The sequence below is a fragment of the Heterocephalus glaber genome, unplaced genomic scaffold, assembly GCF_053883595.1.
Source record: "Heterocephalus glaber isolate CG9 unplaced genomic scaffold, H.glaber_assembly_v1.0 deba00001461, whole genome shotgun sequence".
Lineage (NCBI taxonomy): Eukaryota > Metazoa > Chordata > Mammalia > Rodentia > Bathyergidae > Heterocephalus > Heterocephalus glaber.
Genome location: NW_028258308.1, coordinates 46,626,848 through 46,650,239, shown reverse-complemented (window position 1 = coordinate 46,650,239; position 23,392 = coordinate 46,626,848). Strand labels below are relative to the sequence as shown.

Genomic DNA, 23,392 nt, shown 5'->3' with positions numbered 1-23,392 from the left:
CATGGTTCCAGGACCCGTTATCCATGTTCAGTGCTGGGGCAGGTAAAGTGCAGTCCTGTGAAATAGCAGCAATGTGTCAATGTGATTTATTTGTATTTCCTACCTCCAGAGTCACATTCTTTGTAAAGAAACAGACCCAAGTAGCCTTCCTGGTCATTTGAAATGTCATAAACATTACCCCAAGGTGATTACTTGAATGTCTAATCCTCTCTTCCCAATTCGATTCCCTGGTTTCCCCCACTGGCTGTATTATCAGTGTTCACACTGTATATTGTGCGTTCTCTCGCTGGTGATGGCATGGTGTAGAAGAGGATTCTTCTGCAGAAAGCCATTCCATTGGCAGCTGGTACTCAGTGAGCTTCCTGATGTCGTGGGGGTGTGGGCACTGCGCCTGCCCCGGGCCATCTTGGTGAAGTCTGGTGCGGCCCCTCTAACTGCACTCGAGAAGAAGTTCAGTGCTCTGTGCAGAACAGGACTTGAGCCTCTTCCAGCTTCTATCAGATTTGGCCCCTCTGGGGTGGGGTGTGATTTGGGTAGAACATGTGGTTAGTGTGCTCCAGGCCCTGGGTGCGATTTCCAATTTTTAAAAAGGAAAAAGTGTGCTACAAATTCATTGGTTTCCATGAGTGGAGGAAGTTCTCCTCACAAGACTTTCTGGTGAGGATGAGGTAGTAACTGTGACTGCTGTTCTGTGGGCTGTGCTCTGTATAAGTCCCCAGTCTTGGCTTTTCCCAGAGTGGACATGAACAAGCTCTCCTGGGGGATAGCAGCTCAGTGTCACTGACAGAGCCCGCTGTGCACCCTGCTGAGGGCTGCACATGGGTCCTCAGCCCCAGAGCCTGCACTATGCCTCCTTAGCTGAGCTGTGTCCTTCCAGTGGTGGAGTCCCCTGAAGTGACCCAGTGGTGGCCTCCTGATTCCCATAGCTCCTGACTGGCCCCAGTGTGGGTCGAGGTTACACAGTTTAGAGGTCGCTCTCCTGCTCCATCTCTTACTGAAGGATGGAATGCACTCGGGAGAAAAAAATGGATGCTATTAACTTTTAGCTTTATGTATTTTGCATTTTTAGGGTTTCATTTTCTACAGTCCTTCCCCTAGGATGGAGCATGGAGTAAAATCAGAAACATAATTAGCCTCAATGTGTGATTAATACCTGGGTAGCATACAAAACAATTGTCCAGGTATGTACCATTTTCTTCCAGTTTTGTCATTTTAACTAAGAAGTAAAGTTTGGCATGCACCCTTTAGTGTTGTAGAAAGGAAGTGAAACAGACCAGGAGTAGAGGCTGAAGCCATGGCCACATCTGAGTGCAGTGGACCAAAACAAGGCCCATTTTCATGTCACAGAGCATAGTCAGCATTGGCTGTCCCCTCCCTTGATGGCCTGAGGCGATGTCTACAATGGGCCACCAGTGTCTGTTGTATGGACCCTGAGAGCATGTGTCTGAGCTCGGCTCCACAGCCTGGGGGCCCTGGACAGTCTTTTCACAGCAGGCATAGAGGTGGCACAGCACTGGACACCCTGCTCCACATCAAGTGCCATCTGAAGGCAGGCTTCTAGGCAACACCTGGGCGTCAGCCAGCCTCAAGGTGGCAGTCGTGTCCTCACCCTGCTTGGCTTGCTGCTTCCTTCGTTACTTCTTCCCTTAAGTAGGCCAGGCAGGTCCTAAGCATGTAAGCCGGGACACTGTACATGGCATTGGAGGCTGCAGAGTTTTCTGCTGAACATTTGCTGTATACTGAAGTTCCCGAGTCCCCTAGAGTCATCTCAACCACAGCTTAGGAGAGGAGGTCAGAAGCCTGTAGTTTATGGACAGCTGTACCTTTGTGAGAAGGAGCCTGTTTTATTTCAGTGCCCTTCATATTTCCCTCAAGTGGGTGCCTGCTCCTGTGCTGGAGGAGGCTCTCAGGGGTCTGTGGTCACAGTATGATTGCCTTTTACACAGGGATGGAGGACCCCGGGGACCAGAGCAATGTGGATGCACCTGAGGCCCTCAGTCCCATGAGGAAAGAGTTCAGGAGGACCTGGGGCATCCGAAGGACCATGATCACACAGTGGGAGGGCTCTGGGGACACCGAGGTGGACCTTGACTGGCAGCAGCCACTCAACCCCTCCCTGCAACTTCACAGGAGGTGGCCAAAGCACCCCCAGCAGGTCAGAGAGCCCCAGAGCACAGGCTGGTGGCATGGAGGGAACCATGTGGCTGTGTCCCTGGAGGGTTCCCGAGAGCCAGCATCCTGCCCAGGGTCTCCTGTGCACAGCGCCCTGGAAGGGCACAGTGAGAGCAGCTCTGAGAGGAAGAGTGGACCAGCACCTGGCTCTGAGTGTGTGAAACCTAGAGGCCGGGATGAGCAGGGTGACACTGCCGACAGTGACAGTGATAGCTTCACTGTGGAGGGACTTCAGAATCTCCTCCCAAGGAAGCCAGAGCAAGAACCAGCAGAAAGGGCCCCAAAGGGTGGCTGCAGTAACCCGCGGAAACCAACTTGGGAGGAGGAGCCCACCAAAGGCATGGAACTCCAGGCAGGCAGTGCCAGCTTCAAGGAGCCACCATGCAGGCAGGACCCCGAGGCTGCTCAAGGATCTGACTGAGTGTGTGAATTGGAGGCAGCAATGGTTCAGGGACCTGGAGACAAAGACCCCTGGGCCCTGGGCAAGCCTTGGCCTGAGTGTGAGGTTTCCAACCCTCTTCCGTATCTGCCACCAGCCTCATAGCAACAGGTGGGTCAAAGTCATGAGCGGGGGTTCTGCTCATGTTCACAAAAGCCCAAGCCTGCTAATGGGCAGGCAAGAGGATTTTCCCTTTGTTTGGAGGCTAACTGACTCCCCAGCTGGCCGGACTGGTAAGTAGTTGATTGGGAAAAGCTGCTCAGTCCCTGCATGAAGGGAAGACGCCGGAGTTCAGATGGCTGCCTGCCACCACCCTCTCCACACTGCTGCCACCAACCACATACCCTGCTGGCAGTGCCGGTCGGGTAGCAGACCACAGGGTCAGCTCATCATGCATGCGGGGCTGTGGTGTGGGCAGCAGGAGCGCGTCTGCTGTCCCAGGTCCCTAGGATGGGTGCTGTGGGCCCAGAGGCTCCAGTGTGCAGACCTGACTGCCCTTGGCCCTGCTAGGACTGGGGGCCTGGGCCAGGCTGGGTACCCTGGGGCCTGGTCGGAGATGCTGCTGTTGGTGCTGTTATGTTCAGATGCACATGGAAGCCACTGATCACTGTTAGAATTCTCTGGTGGAGAAAATGATGGCACACATGTGGTTGGGTGTGAATGCACAGGCAGAGGAAAGTGTGGGTCTGTCAGTCCTGTGCGCTCCACTCTGCCTCAGAACAGAGCATTAAAGGCAGCATGGCCTCTGAGCATGTTGGGAAGTGGTGGCCGCTGCTCCCCCATCCCGACTCCATCACTTTGTCCTCTCAGGTTGATGATCTGCCCTGACGGCTGTGAGGAGTGGTTCCATGTTGACTGTGTGGGGATTTTTGAGGCTCGGGGATGGCTCTTGGAGAGGAATGGGGCTGATCATGTTGACCTGAACTGCACCAACCTGCAAGCACAGGAGGAGAGGATGTCAGAAGCCACTGATGACCAGGAGCCTGGATGCAAATCCAGAGGTGCTGGCAACACACAGGACAAGAGCAGAGGGCCAGTGAGCTGAAGTACAGTGCCAACCAGGGGAGCAGGAGTGAAAGTGAGGAAACCTCAAGCCCCAGGGGCAAGGAGGCCATGAAGATGTCCACGCCTGTGAATATTTGTCTGCCCAGTTAGCATGCAGGGTGACCTTGCTGGCTGTGGACAGAAACACCAGACCCTGAGCTGTGCCCCCTTTGTGTAAGACTGGCTTTTGCTGGGTTGGACACTGTGCATGGCACAAGGTGGCCCACAAGGGAAGCAGCCTTCACTCAAATCTGTCTGAGCCTCTCAAGATCCCCACAAGAGTGTGAACTTAGGCAGAGACAGGGCAGCAAACCAACTCAGTGAGATCCTGTCTCAAAACAGAAAAGAGGAGGGGCTGGGGTTGAGGCTGGGGCTCAGTGCGAAGGTCCTGCACCCATATCTGAGCACTGCAGAAAATGAAGCAAATTCAGTCAGATATAGGAGGTTATTCTAACCATGGTGGCCATGCCTTTTACCAGGCTGGCTCAGAGTCTCCCGATGGGAAAGGTCCAGTCCCTCCTTAAGAACTTTCACCCTAAAAAAATAAATAAATAAATAAATAAATAAATAAATAAATAAAATAAAATAAAAAGAACTTTCACCTGATTCGGTCTGAACATTTTTGACTCCGCGTTATCTCACCAGAACCTGCCCGTGTGGTCCCAGGGACCCAGCTGTTGGCCCCTGGATGTCCTCAGCAGTGCTCAAGCTGAAGGGGAGGGAATATGAGAGTGTGTGCACTAGGGGCCACCTTAGGATCCTGCTTGGCACAAGCTGTCAGGGGTGGTTACACGGTGGGAACTCCTACAGCCAGCAGGGATTTGTGCAGTTTGCATGAACAAATTCACATCTAAAATACCATTAGAGTCTCTCAAAGACAGTGACTGTGATACTGTCCACAGCGCCTGGACAAGGTGTGTTTCCTGCAGGCATTAGCGCATCCATCGTGTGATGTCTCCTGTTGGCTTCTGCAGGTCACAGTGGCTCCTGGAACCATGCCCTGTGTGGGCCCTGGGTGCTTCAATGTGGCACAGCCTGACACAGTCTACTGCTGCAATGACTGCATTCTCAAGCACAGAGCAGCTGCTATGAGATTGCTCAGTGCACATAAAGAACACAAACCAAAGCTGAAGAAGAAGGTCAGGATGAAGCCAGAAAAGCTCCATCTCCCAAAACCTAGTGTTTAGGTGAGCTGACCCAGGTGACCCTGGGAACCTTTGCCACAAAAGTGTGTGTGACACTGTGTGTCTGATGTCCCTATGCTTATTTACTGAAGGAGTATAACACGGGCACAGCAGGTGTCCATGCTTTGCAGCTTGTATCTCCTTTACTTCTGTCTTCTGCCCTTGGCTCAGGCCTCAGCCTGAAAGCTGTGCTATGAGTCAGTGCAGGAAACTGGCCACCCCACAGGAACTAAGACACCAGGACACACAGATCCACCAGGGTGATCATAGCCACCCTTGTTTACTGTGTGCAAATTCAAATCCCAGGCATCCAGGGAGGGTAGGTTCTAGTCAGGACTCTGCTTCAAGACAGCTCTCAAAATTGTGTCATTTTTCAACTGTGTGTGATTTGGAAGAATCGGGGATGTTTAGCAATGAGAAGCTCTTGGGTTAGTCATGCATTATCCTGAGGCTCATCTGGAAATGACCATCAGTGGCTCGGTGCATGTGAACCATGCAGATCGTACCTCCCACTGCTCCCATGATCTCTAGTTCATTGTCTGTTGCTTGCTTCCCTTCAGACACCTTGACTTCAACGCTGCTCATTTTGACTCCCACAGCTGCTAAAGAACAGGTCTGGTAGACACAGTAAGGAGACAGCAGAGCTGAGAGTTCAAAGACCTTTCCTTAGCATCCAAAACTCCAGAGTTTCTGTTCAGAAGTAGAAATGGCGTTTGTCTCCTCCTTGCAAGTCCCATGCCTTCCCATTTGGGGCCAAGCACCTCCTGACACCTGCACTCAGTCCTTGCACTATGCCTTGATACTCTGCCTCACTTGTGTGGCTCACACTGTTCTGCTGTCCGCAGACTTGTGTCACTGCAGGTCAAACCTGGTTCCATCTCGGGACCTTCATGAGACCCAGAAACCTGAGGTCCTCCCATGAGGGAGGATGTGTGGGTCCATGAGGATGTGAGGGTCCCCTTAGTGTGCAGACTTAGCCACATGAGCAGCTGTGTACCAGTCAGGGATGGGTAGGAGTCTCAAGGTGACCTGAGGAGAAGAGTCATGACAGTAACTGTGTGCTAGGAGCAGAGGTGACATTTCTGACCTTAATCATTGGGCTCTCACTGACTCTCCAGACCGGGATGAAAATGTCCTCTGTGCACAAGAGGCCAGCTTCAGAGGAAGCTGAACCCCCAGCAAAGAAGGTGACTGTGACTCCTCCTTGGAGTGACTCCATGGGGAAGGCAGTGGCCGAAGAGAGCAGCATACACTCCTGGGCGCGAGACCACAAGTCCAGTGCAGTGATGCCAGAGAAGCCTGGGGCTCTCTTCACACCACACTGGGGCTAATGTAGGTGTCCCTCTGATGTGAGCCTCTGGCACCACCCACACTCTCTGGATAGCCACCAGGGTGACCGGGATGGGCAGTCGAGGCTCTTTCAGTGCAGTGGGCACTGATCACCATCAGCCCAGAGAAGATGCCTGTGCCTGGGGTCCTCCCGAGCCTGGCTGTCCTTCCCTAGGCTGTGGCCCTTCCTCCCAGTGTTTTCCAATGAGCTGCACAAGACTTGCTGCTAACAGCTCCCAGTGGTGCTGTTCTTTAGTGTCCAGCTGCATGCAGGGCTGGACTCTGGTGAGTGTCCAGAAAACTCGGGTTCTCCAGCGCCATAGCCAGACCCAGACTCACCACTGTTCAAACATCATTTTATCATGGCCCTGCATAGAACCTGAGCTTTTCCACGTTACTGCTTTGCCCAAATAATTGTCACTCCTGTGCCATGCTGCAGGCATCTCTGTGCAAATCAGTCTTGCCTCAGATAGCCTCAGTACCTTTTAGAAGTGCACAGAATTTGTGACCTGACACCAGATTCACACACTACACACCGCTTATGTAGACAGGAATATCTTGTAACCCTTGCTGCTACCCCCAGGCACCAGAGTGAGTGACGTGGCACCCTTGACAAGAGCAGTGTCCTCGCCGAGGGGAGAGGTGTGGGCTGGTGTCAGGGCCACTGGGCTGCCGGCTCCTCTGCAGTGTTGAGCCTATGACCCTGCCCAGGTTTCCATTGAGTGAAATGAGGACACTGCAGGTTGGTGTGTGAATCCCCTGCTGAGATCATGCACCTTGGATCTGTCCTTGTTTCTCTCTCAGGGTCCAAAGTCAAATCCTATATATTTGTATTAGGATGCACAGGGCACTTCTTATTCTCTTGTGAATCTGTTTTCAGATCAGGTTTTAATGCTTGCTCCCTCTCTCTAGTGCCATGGTGGCAAACTTAAGTGGGTTGTTTGTATCACGGACAGCTCTAAAAGGTTCGCCATCACTGCTGTAGTATATTTTGTCCCCTTTAAAAAGTGCCAGCAAGTAGTTCAATCCCAGGTACCAAAAAAAAAAAGTGCCAGCAGGTTGAGTAGTCCTGAATTCCAGCACCACATGCCATGTTACATTTGCCTTTTTCTCAGCCTGTTGCACGTTGCCTGGGGGCAGGGACTGATGCAGGTAGGTGCCAGATGTCACATGGTTAACAACTTAAAATCCCCAAAAGCTCAGGACTGGAAATGGAGTCACAAGGACTATAAATTGAATGAGCCAGCTTTGATGGATGTTAATATACCTTAGGTGGGTTACCCAGTGAATCTCATGCTAACAGATGTCATGTCACAAAGGTTCATCAGGATGGAGAAGCTCTCTGATAGCACTTCTGTGCAGGGATGAATACTGAGGAGTGAGTGCTGCTGTGTGAGAGTGCATAGAGGGCAGCTGCTTGCTAATCCAGGGCCAAAAGTTTTCAAGGTGGTGATCAGTGCATAACACTACAAGAAACACCAGGGGTTTTACCACAGCCAAAATACCCAAGTGATGGGCTTCAGGTGGGTTCACCCCCATCGCTGCCTGAGTGTGCAAAACCATAGCTGAAACTTCAGGGGTCCTTTAGGAGACCCTGCATGTGGGAGAGAGAGAAGGTTGGTGAGGAAGGTAGGAATGATGCATTCTACAATCACTGTGTCACTTCAAGGGGAACCATGGGATAAAAGGAGCTCACAGCAGCATAGAGAAAGCCTACCACTCTGCACCCAGGTGGGAGGTTTTTAGCTCTTGTGCACAGTGGTTCCTCATTGGTGCTCACAGTCTCCATTCCAGGAGGCTGGGACTAATGTACATGTGAACAGTTTTCCCAGCACACACACACATCTCTAAATTAAAATTTACAGGCATCCAGAGGACAGCATGAGTAAGGGACATACTTGGAGCAGTTGGCTTCTGGAGCTTTTCTGTTGTCCCAGAAGTTTCATCTTCCCAAATAATGATTGGGGGGATGGTAGGGAGATTGGTGAAGTGATACAAAGGGCAGAAGTACCGTGTCTCTGCCTCTCTGCTCCCCCCACACAGTTCCTCACTTTTGGGGTAGCAGGGCATGTTCCCCAGGACCTCGATGGGCAGCATGGCTCAGGCAGCACCCACAGCCCTGTCCCTGCCTCCCAGCTGCCCAAAGGCTCTCTTTACTGGGCAGGGCGGGGTGGTGAGGGTTAGCGGAAGCTAACTGCATCCAGTTCACTTGGGAGTTGATCCAGCTTCTGCTCCACATGTCTGCATGAGAAGACCTATGCAGCAGAGCAGCTACCATAACTGCTCATGGAGGGGCCTCATCTGTGTCTTGCACCAAAGTCCCTGGGGCCATGTGGATGCAGGTGAGCACATAGACCTCACTGCACAGGAAGCTCTGCTGCTCCTTCCCACTCACAGGTGTGGGACTCATGCACAGTGGTGCCTTGAGTCCCTTCTCTAACCCTGTCTACTAGGGTTTCTGTACAGGTTTATACTCATGGAAGCATTCAGCATTTGATTTCTCCTGAAGCTCACAATACCCATTTTTTTGGCTCTTACATCCTGATTCCTCCAAGATTTTTATGTCTACTGTGGTTCCCTTCCCTCAATTGGGAAAGCATGAAATGGGTCAAACATGGTTTTTGGAAAAAATTCCTGGTTTATTAGAATTTTCCAGTGAAATTCCATTACAGACTCATCCCCCAAGTGGGGATGTGATACATTAAAACTGGGAAGCGTTTGGTGTCACTATGGTGGTAAAAAGGGAAACTGGTACAGACTTTCAGGGCCAGGTCCTGGCAGTTTGCTGTGCCTCTTGCTCAGGGTGCAGCATTTGCTCGCAGTGCTCACAGGCCACACAGAGGGTCCACTGGTGTGGGGAACTGCAGTGCAGAGAGCACAGGTGTCCATGGGGAGCCCAGGTCATTGAAATCTTATGAGGAGCAAGCTCCCTGTAGTACAGTACTTTCACAGGGAAACTACAACCTGGGAATGTGAATACTGTAACCTAGAAATCTGAATCAAGATTGGAGGTCGTGTTTTACCAACTGGTAGAGCCATTTTTCTGTCTCTTCAGGAGTTACCTAAGCAAATATAGTCAGAGTGAGGAGAAACTAAATTTTTACATCCAAAATGATTTCCAATTAGAGGGAAAGAAAATTTGTACTGAAGGGATCAGGTTGGCAGGTGTTTCTATGTTACTTGTATTGCTGGATTTCCCTTGGGTGTCTACAGTGTCATTTTGTTATTTTTGAGGGTTGCCATACATTTAAAGAAAATAGCTTGCTATTCAGAAAACTAGGTCACATATCTGTGAACTTGAACGGGCCTGGTAAGCCCCTCTGTCACATGCTCAGTCTGTCCTGCAGCATCGCCTGTCTCCTGGGAGCAGGTGAGAGGGTGCTCTCACTGACTTTCTTGTACACTTTTGGAGCTGTGGGTCTGCTCTGTTATTCCCTGAAGATCAGTTCTCCAGGAAAACTGGATGCTATTGCCAATGTCACCTAGTGCATAGGTCCCCTCTGGAGATGCCGGCTGTAATTCCTCAGTGTCATAACCAAGCTTCAGGTATATTTGTATAAAGTTGTAGGATACTGAGGACTTGTTTTTGTTTTCTTTGTTACTTACACACAGGTAGTTATAGTTTTAGCTTCCAAAAGTTAGAGAAGCAAACATAAAAGAGAGATAAGAATGTTTGCTACTTTGTTTGTTTCAAGGTCATGCAAATTTCTCTTGCCATTGTGAAGGAAGAGTTTGGCTACACTGCTTTTCACCAGTTTGACTGAGTGTGAGGTGTCCTGGAGGAGGGAAGATGCTAGGCATGGGGTGGGGGACAGACAAGTCTGTCACTGGGTCCCATCCCCATTTGCATCCTCCAGTTAACATCGCAGTGATTGCATGGGTTCTACCTGACTGCCAGGGGAGGGCAGATTTTCTGCACTTTTTGTCCCTGTGGATACCACCTAATGACAAGTGATGGCATAGTAGTCTACACCCTCAACCTTCCATTGTGAGGAGGCCTCTGACTACTTGAGATGCTGATTCTGTGCTCAGCAGCCAGCTGTATTGGGCTCTACTCCAGATGATGGGATATCCTGGCAGATGGCCAGACCTGGCAGCATGAGTTTCCTCTGGGGCCATGGCCCAGGCTACTTGTGAGGCTTCCATTGTAGCTACTAAGTTTCAGGGCAGCGCTTTTCCTTCCCACAATCACCAAGGCAATGGGAGTGGAATGAGGCTGTGCTGGCACTGTGGCTCCTCTGCAAGTTCATGGCTCATGGTTGTGGGAACTGGAAAGTGTCCTTCTGTCTACAGTGCAGGCTGGTACACTGTGCCACTCAGACAGGGCAGGGACCAGCCACCCAGCAGATAGCTTGGCAGCAGGCCCTGAGGCTCAGACTGTTTTTCTTGAAACTTTTTTGGTGGTTACAGATTTTCCCTGTGTTTCTTTAAGTTTAGGCCTGAATATACAGTTAATAGTGAAACTGATATGGGGCTGAAGGTTAAGGCTCAGTCGGAGAGACCTTCCCTACCATGCACAAGTCACTGGGTTCAGTCCCCCACAACACAGAGCAATGAGGGAAAAACGAATCTGGAAGAGCACTATGCAAATTCATTTGAAGCTCCACTCAGAACTGGAAAGGTGTTTCTCACTGTCATTGAGGCCTCACACCAGCACTGTGGCTCTCACTCAAATAGGGGCAGAGGTGTGTGAAGACCCCTGTGTGGTTGCTGTGTAGAAGAATAAGTCTTGGTGTGTTTTAAACTCCTCCCTTCGAATAGAAGAGCGTTGGTTGTGTCTCATAGAGCAGATGAGTTGGGGGGAGCTATCTCTTGACACCCCCAGGTTTGACTCTTTTTACAAATAATTTGTGTATTCTCCTAATTATACCTGTTACTATTTGAAGCCCAAGCAAGAGATCACCAAGGTTGTGTTCAAAAGAGCAGAAACCAGTGGTTTGTGAACCCAGAGCCTGGTGGTTAGTGAGCCACACCCCACTGCTCAGCTACACATTCCCTCTGGAGTAATTGATGACCTTCATCATGTGTATGGACGTGCCATAGAAATACATTATTGACTTGAATTTGTCTGAATGAGAAGGGAATATAGTTAGACCAATAGAGGCTTCATGACAATTTGAGCATGTGATTATAAAGCTTCCCATTTCAGAGGTGAACATTATGGATTTCAAGCCTACATGTATTTGTGACCAGAAATGGAGTAAATGTTAACTGTTGCTCAAGATTTGCTTCAGGTCATATTGCACATGTGTATAGGGGTTTGCTTGAGACTTTCTGGAATAGTCTCAGGCCAGAGCTTCAGAGTTTAACAGCACGATATCAAAAATACTTAGTATAGAACCTCAGTGGATGTCCTGTTCCTGGGCACCCCCTTGATCTCTGATCCTGGACTCTTGCCAGGTTCAGCCTGCAGGACAAGCACTGTCCACCTGCAGGACCAGATTGTGGCCGGCCAGCCTGGTGCTCCCATACCACACTGTGATGAAATTGATTGTCCCGACATGGATGGAATTTGTTCCAACTGGGAGTTTTACCTGTTTTCTGTTGAGATTAAGACCACTCTTGTTGGTTGAAAGCACCGGGTGGTCAGCTCCTCAGGCTGAGAGAATTGCAGCTCCAGAGTTGTGTGCAGGTGACTGTAGAGCAGCCTCACTGTGCTCTCAGCATCTGCTTCTTGGTGTGAAAATGTTGCCTCCCAAGAGATTTATCCAGGGCAGAGAGGTGCACCCATGCTGATGGGGCATGCCCTCCAGGGCCCTCAGGGCTGGTGTGGACAGGAGCAGGACTTGACCATTTCCTTCTCTGAACCAATTTTTAACATTTACATTTTACCAGAAATCAACTTTGAGTTCCTCAAGAAAGTGCTATGCCAAAGCTACTTGTTTCTGAAATTTTTCCTTCAGTATTACAGCTTAGTGAAGAAATTCAACCCTAGATAATTAGCTTTCTGGTTGAGGTAAAAGGTTTAAAGGAAGTAGATGATGCAGCTCTTTCCTGTGTGGAGAGAGTGTAGTCACTATCATAAATGCTGCTGGCAGCCCTGGCTTACACTTCTTTTCTGAATTTTAAGAGTTTTGAATTCTTTTATCTGAGTGCATCTCAGTGATGCTCAGGAAGTGCTTTTGAGGTTTCTGGTGAGTGTGTTGTGACATCAGCTTGCATCACACATGTGTCCACCCTCGTTTCACTCAGCATCCCTGTGCTCTGTGTGCAGCCCCCAAGGACCAGAGGAGAGTGGAGAACAGAGTGGTGGGAGCAGCCTCAGGCCCAAAGGAAACAGCCCTTCCAGGATCCTCAGTGGGCAGACCACCTTTGTGCAGAAATCTCATCCCAAAGAAGCCTCATCCTTTTGTTAACATGGCAGCAGCCAAACCAGCCATTCAGAAGGCACCCTCAGGCTTCAGGGGCCGCATCCCCAAGGGGCCCTGGCTTGGGGAGGCCCCAGCAGGCACCTCGGCTTCCAGGAGGGCAGGACCAATGCCAGTTCCTCTGGCAAGCAATTCCAAAAAATCACCGTGCTCTGCAGCTTCTATGGGAGCCATGAGGAAACCTGTGGTGACTTCGGTCCCCACAGCTTCTCTGGCCCCTGGAAGCCTCAGGCCTGTGGGACCTGCCCTGTCACAGCCAGAGTCACAAATTCAGCAAATTATAAGATGCTCCTTGAAGGAGATTCTATGGAAAAGGTGGGCTGTTCTCCTGTATCTCATAATGTGTGGAGGGGAAGGTCTTCCAGTCACAGTGTCATCTCAGGATTGTCCTGCTCTTTACAAACTGCAAATATAAGTGATTTATCTGGCCCCTTTTTCCAATCTGTTCAGAGTTTGTGAAAGTGGCGATTTAATCAGGACTGAAAATGAGGTAGGAAAAACTGCCATCTGCCTTGAGAAGATGTTTAACTTGTTCCAAATTACATATCATCGCTACAGGAGTAAATACTGCAGCATCATGCTCTGCCTCGAGGATCCTGAAAGTCAGGTGTGTGCATCAGGTGGGAGCATTCTGGTGCAGAAGTAATGAGCTGCCTGGTTTCTGCTAGCTGAGATTCACACGATACACCAGACACCTCAGGGTGAGACGTGTGTGTGCATCGCTGTCCTGCCTGTCTGGGTTTCCTGTGTGGATCTCATCACCACCTGCTCCTCTCCACTGGATGAGGCTCTCAACATAGCTGTAACCCATGAACACCACTCACTGGCTTTTCCGTGAAGTTGGAGCTCTGATCCCAGTGTACACAAGTGTCCCCTTTTCTAGCTCCAGACCATCTTTGCGCCCCCTTTTTGCACCATCCTTCAGCTGAGGGCTTCTTTCCTCATGCTTCGGACCGTGCCCTGCAGTTCTCAGCTTCGGCCTGTGGGGGGGGGGGGAGGATGAGCCCCTGGCCTGGCCTGGCCTGGCCTGGCCCTCACACCTCCTGCCATATGGCTGTTTTCTAGGGCTCTCTCCTTCAGCTCTCAACCCTTCCATGTTTTATTTATATGTTTTTAAAATCCATAGACTAACTAAAATGAAACCTGTGGAGATTTAATCTCATAATATTCTACTTAGTACATTTAAACACGATCCAAACACATTAAGGCATACATTCAAGTCTGGACCTGTTCTCAAAGTAGATTTTTAAAAAATCCATTGCCACACAACACATGAATGTTGGAATACTGAACCAGCATGGCTGCGATTTCTCTCATGCCCTGTGCTAGTGATGGCAAACACTTTAGAGCCTTCAGTGGTAAACAGCCCACTGCGGCACGTATGCCACAGGTTAGGCACCTCTGCCCTATGCTTCCTAATTACCCATTAGTCTTGGAATCAAACAGGTGTGAACAGAACCCCCATCACGTGAATCTGTGTCCTAATGTTCCTTATGACGAACATCAGAATGCATACCAAACACTGTCATCTGGCTTGTAATGATGTATTTTTTGAAACTATCTGTAAGCCTTTGCCTATAATTTTTTTTAAGGCTGAAAGTGCTACTTGTTGTGTTTAGAACCAGGATCCAGGGCTCTGGCTACACCTTCGTGGTTAGCAAGGCCTGGTGGAAGGGATGGAGCTCTTCTTGCTTTCTCCCTAAGTCCCTTTGACTTGGCTTTCACCTTGCATCTGGAATTTGTTTCCTGAGATGGCACTGGATGCTTAGCAAACTTGGTGCATTGCAGCATCGAAGTCAACTCTCAGTGGGGCTTGGCTGGCTCTTCCTTCTGAGGCTCCTGGGGAGCTGTGGGACCCCCGCAGGGTTGACCCAGTGCTGCCCTCTGAGCAGGGCTTGGGTCTGTGCCTGTGGCCCTTGCCCTCTGACAGAACTTGTGCTGCTTCACTTACCCACACCATTGCAAATTAGCACATAATTATCTGCTTTTCAACAGTGATGGAATGGTGATTGTTTACAGGGACTCTTCCAGCAAGTAGTTCATGAAGAAATCTCTCTGGAGGAACTTGTGAGAATGAAGCCAGAGGAACTGTTGTCTAAAGAGCTCTCCATGTGGAAAGACAGGCTGACAAAATCTGTGAGTACAGAGGGCAAATGATCCCTTGAGTACCTGGAGACTCAATTGTTCAGAACTACCTGCTCCTTACAGGGGGATGTGTGTTGTGCTTAGAACTCAGGGTTTAAGGCTTTGGTTTTGTGTTTATCATTTTAGGGGATCAGATATCAGCATAAAGGGCTGAATGACAGCAAGAATGGCATCATGTGGGGCCAGGAATTTAGCTCAGTGGTTCTACTGCCTGGCTCACAAGTTAAAGGTCCCAAGTTTGATCACTGGTATCAAAAAAAAAAAAAAAAGGATGGCATTGTGAAGCCAGAAACCATTCCTGATGTGGACTATCCTTCACCACTGCAAGATTGGGATGTGAGCATTGGAGATTTTAGTGATTGTAGGGAGAGTAAGATCAACCCTTTCCAAATGCTTCCAGGGTCTGCAGTTGTGAGGCAAAACACTGAACTGAAAACAGTTGTATGTGGACATCTACCTGCGATGTTTGCCAGTGCCTGCGATCAGTGTGCCTTCTTTAGCAGTGTTCTTAATTTCATGAGACTGTGTCCTATGTGCTGTCATTTGGAAATGATTTGGAAAGAAAATGACCGGTCATTTTTTCTTTCCCTTTGAGGCGCAGCAGAAGTCAATATCTACTGTCCAAGTGAAGAAAACAGTGCCTTTCCCTGATGCCCTTAGCAACATGTTGGAGGATTCGACAAGTCAGCACTGGGCCCACCTTTTTGATCTAAACTGTAAAATATGTACAGGTGAGCACAGTCTGGGATGAACTCTGGGAATCAAAGAATATTTGACTGTGTTTGAAATCACTGATCTCCTAAAGATGATTGTATACAGGCCAAGATGAAACAGTGAAACAAAGAGGCAGGTGTGGTTTTCTGGAGTTTGCCCTCCCTTCTTCCTGTGCTTCTGATCCCTGTAAGAAGTCACTACCTGCTCACCACAAGCTGTGAGGGTGCTGGGTTTCTCATTGAGTCTGTCTTTGCATTTCTCAGGTCAGAGAAATTAGACTTAGCATCCAAGCCCAGAAGCTCTGCATCTGATCCAGTTCCTCACTTGTCTGAGGAAGGCTCTGCAGTGACTCTGCCCAAAGATGCCTCTGAGCCACACCTGGAAAGGGCCTCTGGTCCAACACCAGAGAGAAAGTATGTCCCTGAGCCTCTAGACACAGTTGTGCAGGGCTCTCCCCACCAGAAGGCCCCTCCAACTGCCCAGTCTCCTGTGGGGTTGGAGTGGTCACCACGGTCACAGTGTCAAACCGAGACCCCAGGACTGCTGTGGGTGGATCCTATACCCACCTGGACAGCACCTACATGCCTGAAGCCAAGCCAGACCTACTAAAGCCTGCACTTCCCTCTGTGACACTGCCCAAGTCCATAATTGCTAAGCCATCCCTGTCCCCCGACCCAAAACATTTGTCAGTTGTGCCATCCCCAAATGTCAGGTGGGTACGTGAGATGGGTTTGGAGCTGGCTGGGATCCTGTTGTTTCTTTGAGATGAACAAGGGGAAGGAGGTGATGAAGTACTTCAAGTCTGAAATTTACACCAGAATCCAGCTTCACACCCTTGGGATCCAAATGCCCAGTTTTTAGGATACCTAATTATTATATTGAAGGCACAGACTTTGAAAACTGAAATTTGAAGTAATGTGACTGTCATGATTTGCTGATTTGCTTATTTTCTTTGTCCAAGTATCTAAATTATTAAGACTCAAATAGTTTCTTGGCCAAGATAAGTTAGCAAAAGCACAGGGATTCACTTCTGCTTGTAAATATGTTGTCTCCACTCCTTTATGATTCCCATTGCACAGAAAGGTTGACAGTGCTTTCCTGTGGATTTCTTTCATAGCATTTCAGAGTCATGGTGCCCCTGGATAGGAGGCATGGCCCTGCCTTTGTCTCACCTCAGCAGCGTTTAGAAAGGCCTCATTAACATGCAGAGTGTAGGCAAATTTGTCACCAAGGCATGTCCTGTCTCTGGGAGCTGTTTATCTCAGTGAGGTGAGAACCATGGATGTGTTTGTGTGTGCATGCGTCTCCCAGGAGACCCCATGGGTGAGTGAAACATGGACACTGTGCACACCCATATCTGCCGTGATGACACTAGCCATGGTGAGTTCTGCCAAGTAACTGGTCAGTCCTCCTGGCTAAGGCGAATCTTCATTCTGTGCTCACAAAGCAGGATACACACATGGCATGGTGGCCCTGAGGGTGTCCCTGGTGGCCACAGGGGACATCACAGCCCCCCAGGCATGGCAACTCCTAACCCTTGGAGGTGTTTAGCCATCTGCATCACATACAGGTGTTGCCACTTTCCTGGAAATAGTTGTGGTTTTCTTGAGTTGGGAGGGTTTGTGCCTTTAAATTTCCCTGTTATTCCCTCTGTAAATATCACAGCTTCCCTGTTCATTTACTGAGTGCTTCCTGTTTAGGACTTGCCATATACAATTCACATCAGTGGAAAGATTTCTCCAAAGACAGTGTGGGATTATGTCAGCAAGCTCAAGTCTTCCATGTCCAAGGTATCTGCAGCCCTAGCATGGCCTCATCCTTGATGGGCTAACACTTGAATTGTCAGCCTAGAACCCACTACACATAGAAAACACTGTGATTAAGTTGATGGAGACACTGGAACTCGGGGTGTTTGAATCTTATGCTGCTAGGAGTTTGCTTCTGATCTCATATAATAATGTGTGTGTGTGGCTTTAGTAAAAGCACATGCATCACATCTCCTTTCTCATGATGGCAGGAGAGGGGACACTGAGGTGCTTGAGCTCAGCTGCTGCCCTCAGCCCTTCAGCTGGCCTTGTTTCCTGGGACCCCTGTGACTGAGCTGGGCTGGGGCTGGGGTTTGTGTCAGGCTCACAGAAGGGGACGATCCCCAGGTCTCCTGCCTAATTCCCCCTCCAGGAGGGGCACGGGTGCCCTTACAGGTCTGAGGCATGTTTGTTGTGATCCCTGCATGTGGAGTAGCAGCTTTCTCTGTGAGGGTTGTTGGCAGCCCCAGTGAGGGCTCTGCCCCATGCTGTGTCTTGCAGGAGCTCTGTCTGATTTGCTTCCACCCTGCAACCTGGGAGGAAGAGGGTGCCTATACATTTCTTTACTCCTACTTTCACAGCTGCGGCCACTTTGGGGTTGTAGTGAACACTAACAGGTGGGTCAAGGAACTCCTACTTTATCCCACTGAGTGGTGGGGACCCTGTGCCACACAGTCTCTTGCCCTTGGTGGGACCAGGTAAGTGCCCATCTCTGGGAGCTTGTTAGGCAGCTCTGGTCCCCAGTGCCCTCCCCACAGAGGCAAGATCCTTCTGGGATGTCACAGGTAGACCTGCTGCACCCACCAAAGCATGGGGAGTGAGCATTACAGGGCTTGCTGTCCTCTGTGATGTGGGGACATAGCCCCCAGAGTACATTGATAGTGGGAAAACTGTCTCAGAAGCTTTAGGAGAAGGATAGGGCACACTCCTCTCACTGAGTCTCAGATCTACCCAGAAGGTGAGGAGCAGCCACAGGGAAGGTAAAGGTGCATTCACCTGGTGTCTGGGCCACCCTACTCTCCAGGTGGACAGTGCAGGATGAGCCTGGGTCATTGTGCTCCTGGGTCATTCCTGCTCCTCTCCTGGGGATCCTCTCACAGGGGTCGATTCTTGGGGACAGGTAACACGGTGGTGGCATCAAATAGCATCTCTCAAAGGGTTGCCTCAAACTTGCTGCTCGGTGTGCATAACATCTTGCATTTTTGGCCAGCTACCTTGTGCATGGTCATTCCTGCAGAAAGTACAGTTTAAAGCATTATTTATGAATTATCCTAAAGCACATTCCAACCTTGTCCTGGGTTGGGGTGATTCTGAGGTAGTTCCAATCCCTTGGAGTGGAGCTGTTCTTACCCCGGAGAAGTGACTCCAACTTAGGGCCTGAATTGAAGTGACTCCTTGGCCATGACATCCCCAGAGGACTGGTTTTACCTCAAAACCAATGTTTTCACACGATGAATGACCTTTAAAGTGGTCTCTGCTAGAGGTGGAGGCTAACAGGAGCACTTGTGTACAGCCTGGATCAGTGATGGCAAACCTTTTAGAGCTTTCAATGATACAAACAGCCTGCTGCGGCACACGTGCAATAGGTTTGCCACCACTAACCTAGACCCTGCACCTCAGTGCTTTGGTCCCTGTCACCAGGTCCCAGAAGAGCTCCTGCTGCAGTTGGGCAGACTTCTCAGAACTCCACATGCCACTAACACTGCCCCACTCTGGCCTGGAGCCTTTCCTGATAGTGTGCAGAGGGGCAGGTGGTGGGACACTCCCTCGTGCTTCCTAGGAGGCATGAGCTCCACTCAGAGGGCCAGAACCAGGGTACTTCCTTGAGGGAACAAGCGTGCTCTTTGGTCCTTGGATCTGTTTGTCCTGCCCCAGAAGGAAGCGTCTTCAGAGCATCATGCAGCCACCTACTCCTGAGAAGATGGGTGCACAGGGGGTACTCTTGGTGAGGGCCTCCCTGCTCAGGGCTGAGTGTGCAGCACACAGTTGTTTTGCTAGGGCTCTGTGCCACATTTCTTCTCTTTGTCCGAGCTGTGACCAAACTCCTGAGGGACTCTGTGGTCTTGCTGCTGCCCTAGCCCTCACCCGAACCCACTGTGTTAGCTGGAAACACAGGATTCACAGGTTTGTTTTTCTGTCCCCAAAGCTTGGAATTGTTTTGCAGCTACTTCTGCTTGAGAAAAAGCCTGGAGGTGCTCAGACTCCCAGTCCAGTGTGCTATTCTTTTTATTAAATGATGGAGTGGGCTCAGTATTTCTGCTAATTGTGGCCTAAATGGGCACCAGTGTCCCCACCATGCCAAGAGTCTGCAGTTGTTTTGGTGGAGTTGGGTGGGAAAGCCTGACCAATCTGTACCAGCAGAGGGAGTCTCTTTTGCATTGCTTGACCAGATAACCCCAAGCCCCTGACAAACAGCCCAGGTCCCTGCAACTTGGAGGTATTGGTGTCTCATCCTTTTCTTCAGAGTTGCATTACTATCATGGCTGATGCCTCCTCTAGGTCTGGAAAACACTCAGAGGTTCACATTACATCATGAACATAGTGAAGTTTCAACACTGGGTTTGGTGTCCATGGCACCATGTCCACCAGCACCATCCCGGGGCATAGAGTAGGTCTGTGCAGACACCTGGAGAACATGGAGAGTCTATTATCCTTCCCCAGGAAAGCAAATGGCTCCTGACTTCCTTCAGCAACAGAGATACTGAAGAAAAAAAAACCCATTCATTAAATCTACTGCAACATGATGAGTACCAGGCTCTCCAGTTTGATTCAAGATATACACTGTGTCAGGCACAGCACAAATGATGCTAGTGTCATTTATTTAATTCCCAATAATCATATGCATACGCCAACTTCCTGCAGGCTTCCACTCCAGCCAGATCAGGCTATTAAAGGACCATGGGTGGACTTAAGTGTTTACCTCAGCCCATTTCTAAAGGGGAGCTTTTATCTCCCAGTCACACCTTGGCACATCATGCATAAGGGACAGGGCCACTTCATAGGTATGCACTTAGCCTTTACTCCCTTTGCATCCTTCATGGTTCATACTCAGTCACACTTCAGCTGTATTATACAAGGTCAAGCTCATTACTGTTTTCATTTTGAATATATATTGGAGGCTTTGTAGCTGTATGTGACAGGTATTTCTTTGGGGTAAGGTGACCTATCTACACAGGAAGAGATGTGTGCAGCCCTCTTTCTTATTTCCTCCATCTCCATCCCTCTATGCCATCTGTCTGTCCACTACAGGCATTACTGTGAACACCAGTGCACCTAGCAACTGTGTCTCCTCATGCCTACAAAGGGTGCTTATTTCCTACTGTGCAGGACATTATTTTTGCATGTAGCCTCAATTCTCCTGCTACAGCCTGTATGGAGAAAGTTGGGCCAGGCTGTTCAGGAGACCTTGCCTTGCTCTGGTCCAGGGGTCTGGCACGTTCCCACACAGGAGCAGAGGGCAGGTTTGCAGGGTCCCTGCTTTTGAAATGCCCAGAAAAGCACTGCTTACATTTCAGGTTTAGTCTTTCTTTTGGTATCCTTGATTTATTATGAATATAGGGGTACAGGGACCATTCATGCAATACACATGTTCCTGGTCTATGTTACATCAACTTAGAATATTTGCAATGATCCTATTTGAAGCAATAACTATCTTTAAATACCTTTAGCTAAACTTCCTTCTCTGTCTCCTCCTGTGATATGCTCTTTTCCACCAGTTTCTGATGTCTCCATGCTTTGGGTAAGCACTGTAATTCTAAAGACTGGAATATCAAGTAGAGCTCTTCATAAGTTAGAGGTATCTGAACTTTTTCCTAACCATAAAGTATTCCACCATTCAGACAGCTCTGTTTTCTCCAGTTATTGTAATTCTGACACCAGGTACTAGTGAATTTTCTACATGGCTTGTGTTTCTTCGGTCACTATAATGACTTGGAATTGCCCTTCCTTAAACATTTACTTTAATATGTTCAGCCTAACTCATATGCTGCAGTTCCTACACAAAAAGCCACAGTGGCTGTTCCTTCTTGCCACATGGAAAGAAGAAAATGAAGAACCCAATTAAGCTTTTTCCCCCCACAATGCCCTAGTATAGGGCTGGGGATGTGGCATGAAGGATGAGCATTTGCATGGCCTCTGTGAGGTCCTGGATTTAATCCCCTGTACAGAAAAAAGGGGGTCCTTTATTCACATCCCTATGACCTCCCCAACAATGACAGATGTCTCCACATGGCCTCAGCCCATCGCCTCTGCACTACTGCTGGAGCTTTATCCAGAGCTTTTAAAACATAGAGCATTCTTACTAATGTTGAGGTGAGCTAGGCTGAGAATCGAGTCCTTGTGGCTTTGACTAGGGAGTACATGTCACCCATCCTTTCAGGCCGCTGCTGTCAGGCACAGGGGCTGTGCTGGTGGGTTCTGGGACTGAACTACCTGGTCTTTTGCAATCAGCTGCTCAACTGTTCATTTGCTTTTGCCCCAGAATCTCTTCCTCTCCCTATTAAAAGTTCCCCACCCCACTCTTTAGTAACAATTTTGGGGGGGGGTACCGGAGATCCAACTCTGGTCCTTGCCCTTGCACAGCAGGTGGTGTAACCATTGAGCTAAATCCTCAGCCCCTGTAACATTAATTTTTGAAGGCTGAAACCTAGACTTTGATTTAAAACTTTCACTAACCCTTGCTTTTCAGGCCTTGAGTCCCCACGTCCAAATTTCTTCCTTGGGTTGGTCATCAGTGAGAAACAGAAACTTTGGCCAGACGCTGGGGAGCTGGACAAGATGTGGGAGAAGCAGACCCCCCTGGATGTGCCAGGCTGTCACAGCCTCCCTGCACCCCCACAGCTGAAGAGGAATCCCCTCAAGAACCAGCTGTGCTCTGCATCTGAGGGCTCCCCACTGCCTCAGTCCCCACCACCTCTGCTGCCTCTTCCTGAGGCCGCTGTGTTGAAAACACTGTAGTCCCTCCTCCCAGCTGCCACTTGCAGTGTTACCACTCCTGCTACAGCAGAAGCAGCCCCCCAACCCGACAGCCTCATCTGTCACTTTGAGGCCTTCAGACCCAGCCTCACCACTATACTTCATCCTGCAGACTCTCTTTAAAGGGACTTCATTCCAGGGCCCTCCCCAGGACCCCACAGGCCTAATTCCAACTCCCCAGTGGGACCAAAAATCCCAGGCCCAGGAAGGGGCATCAGGAGCACTGCTCCTTGATCCCATTGTTCAGCAATTTGGCCACTTCACAGACAGTGACCCCCAGGAGGAGGATGATGACAGGCCTTATGACCTAGAGGAAGGGTATAACATGCAGCCAGCCTTTGACCCCTGGCTCACCAAGAGGGGGAAGTAGCATGACTGGGGAAAGGCCCCGGACGCTTTGGAAGAGGCAGCAGTGGCCTATGACCCGGAAGTTGAGACCTTTCTGGAGGCGGCCAGTGTGATGGTCACTGAGCTGCCCAAAATGATGTGCGCAGATCTCACGGAGAGGCCCAGAGACCACACCGGATACTGGCCCCCTCCCGCTTGGGGGCATCAGAGAATTCAGGATGACTTAGTCATTACTGGCCAAAGGGGAGCTGTTCCCCCAGGAGCAGAGGGCCCTAGACCAGAGTCGAGAAGCCCTTGGCACAAACCATACCTCATACTCAGGGCACAGTAGAGACCCCCAGAAGGCCAGGCACCTAGGTGACAGCAGCTGGTATGAGGCCCTCGCCAGAGCACCACGGTAGTAGGAACATCTCGTGAGGGGTGGGGGCTCTGAGGGAGGCCCTGCCGGCAGGGAAGACAAAGCCACATCCAGAATTCATGCCCTCCAACACCCTGTGTCTGGCTGCCCTGCCGAGTGATGCCACATGGGCTCAGGGGCAAGCTGCTGCTCAGTGAGGGCACAGCAGGTCAGCCAGTATGGGCGTCCCCTCCAGCAGCGCCTGGACCGCACGTGCTGACCTCCTGAGGGCCAAACAAGAGCCTGCTTGCTCTGTGGCTGGACGTTTGGGCCTCACATTCACTCTGCAGCCAGGTCCTGGAGGTGACTGGTCCTGTGGATTTGGTCCCCATGTGTGGGTTCAGTGCCAATCAGATAGACAGGGTAGTCTGGTCCCCTCTAGCCTCAGGCTGGGGCTCAGGAAGCCCCTGCCTATGAAGAAGGGGCCTCACTGGATGCCAGGCCTCCCGGGGCTACACTCCAGAACACATAGC

At 50.0% G+C, this 23,392-nt stretch overlaps 1 pseudogene; it reads left to right on the top strand.

The window, feature by feature from the left end:
• Window positions 1-1,196: 1,196 nt before the first annotated feature.
• LOC101707661 (death-inducer obliterator 1-like) lies at window positions 1,197-23,371 on the top strand (annotated as a pseudogene).
• Window positions 23,372-23,392: the final 21 nt, after the last annotated feature.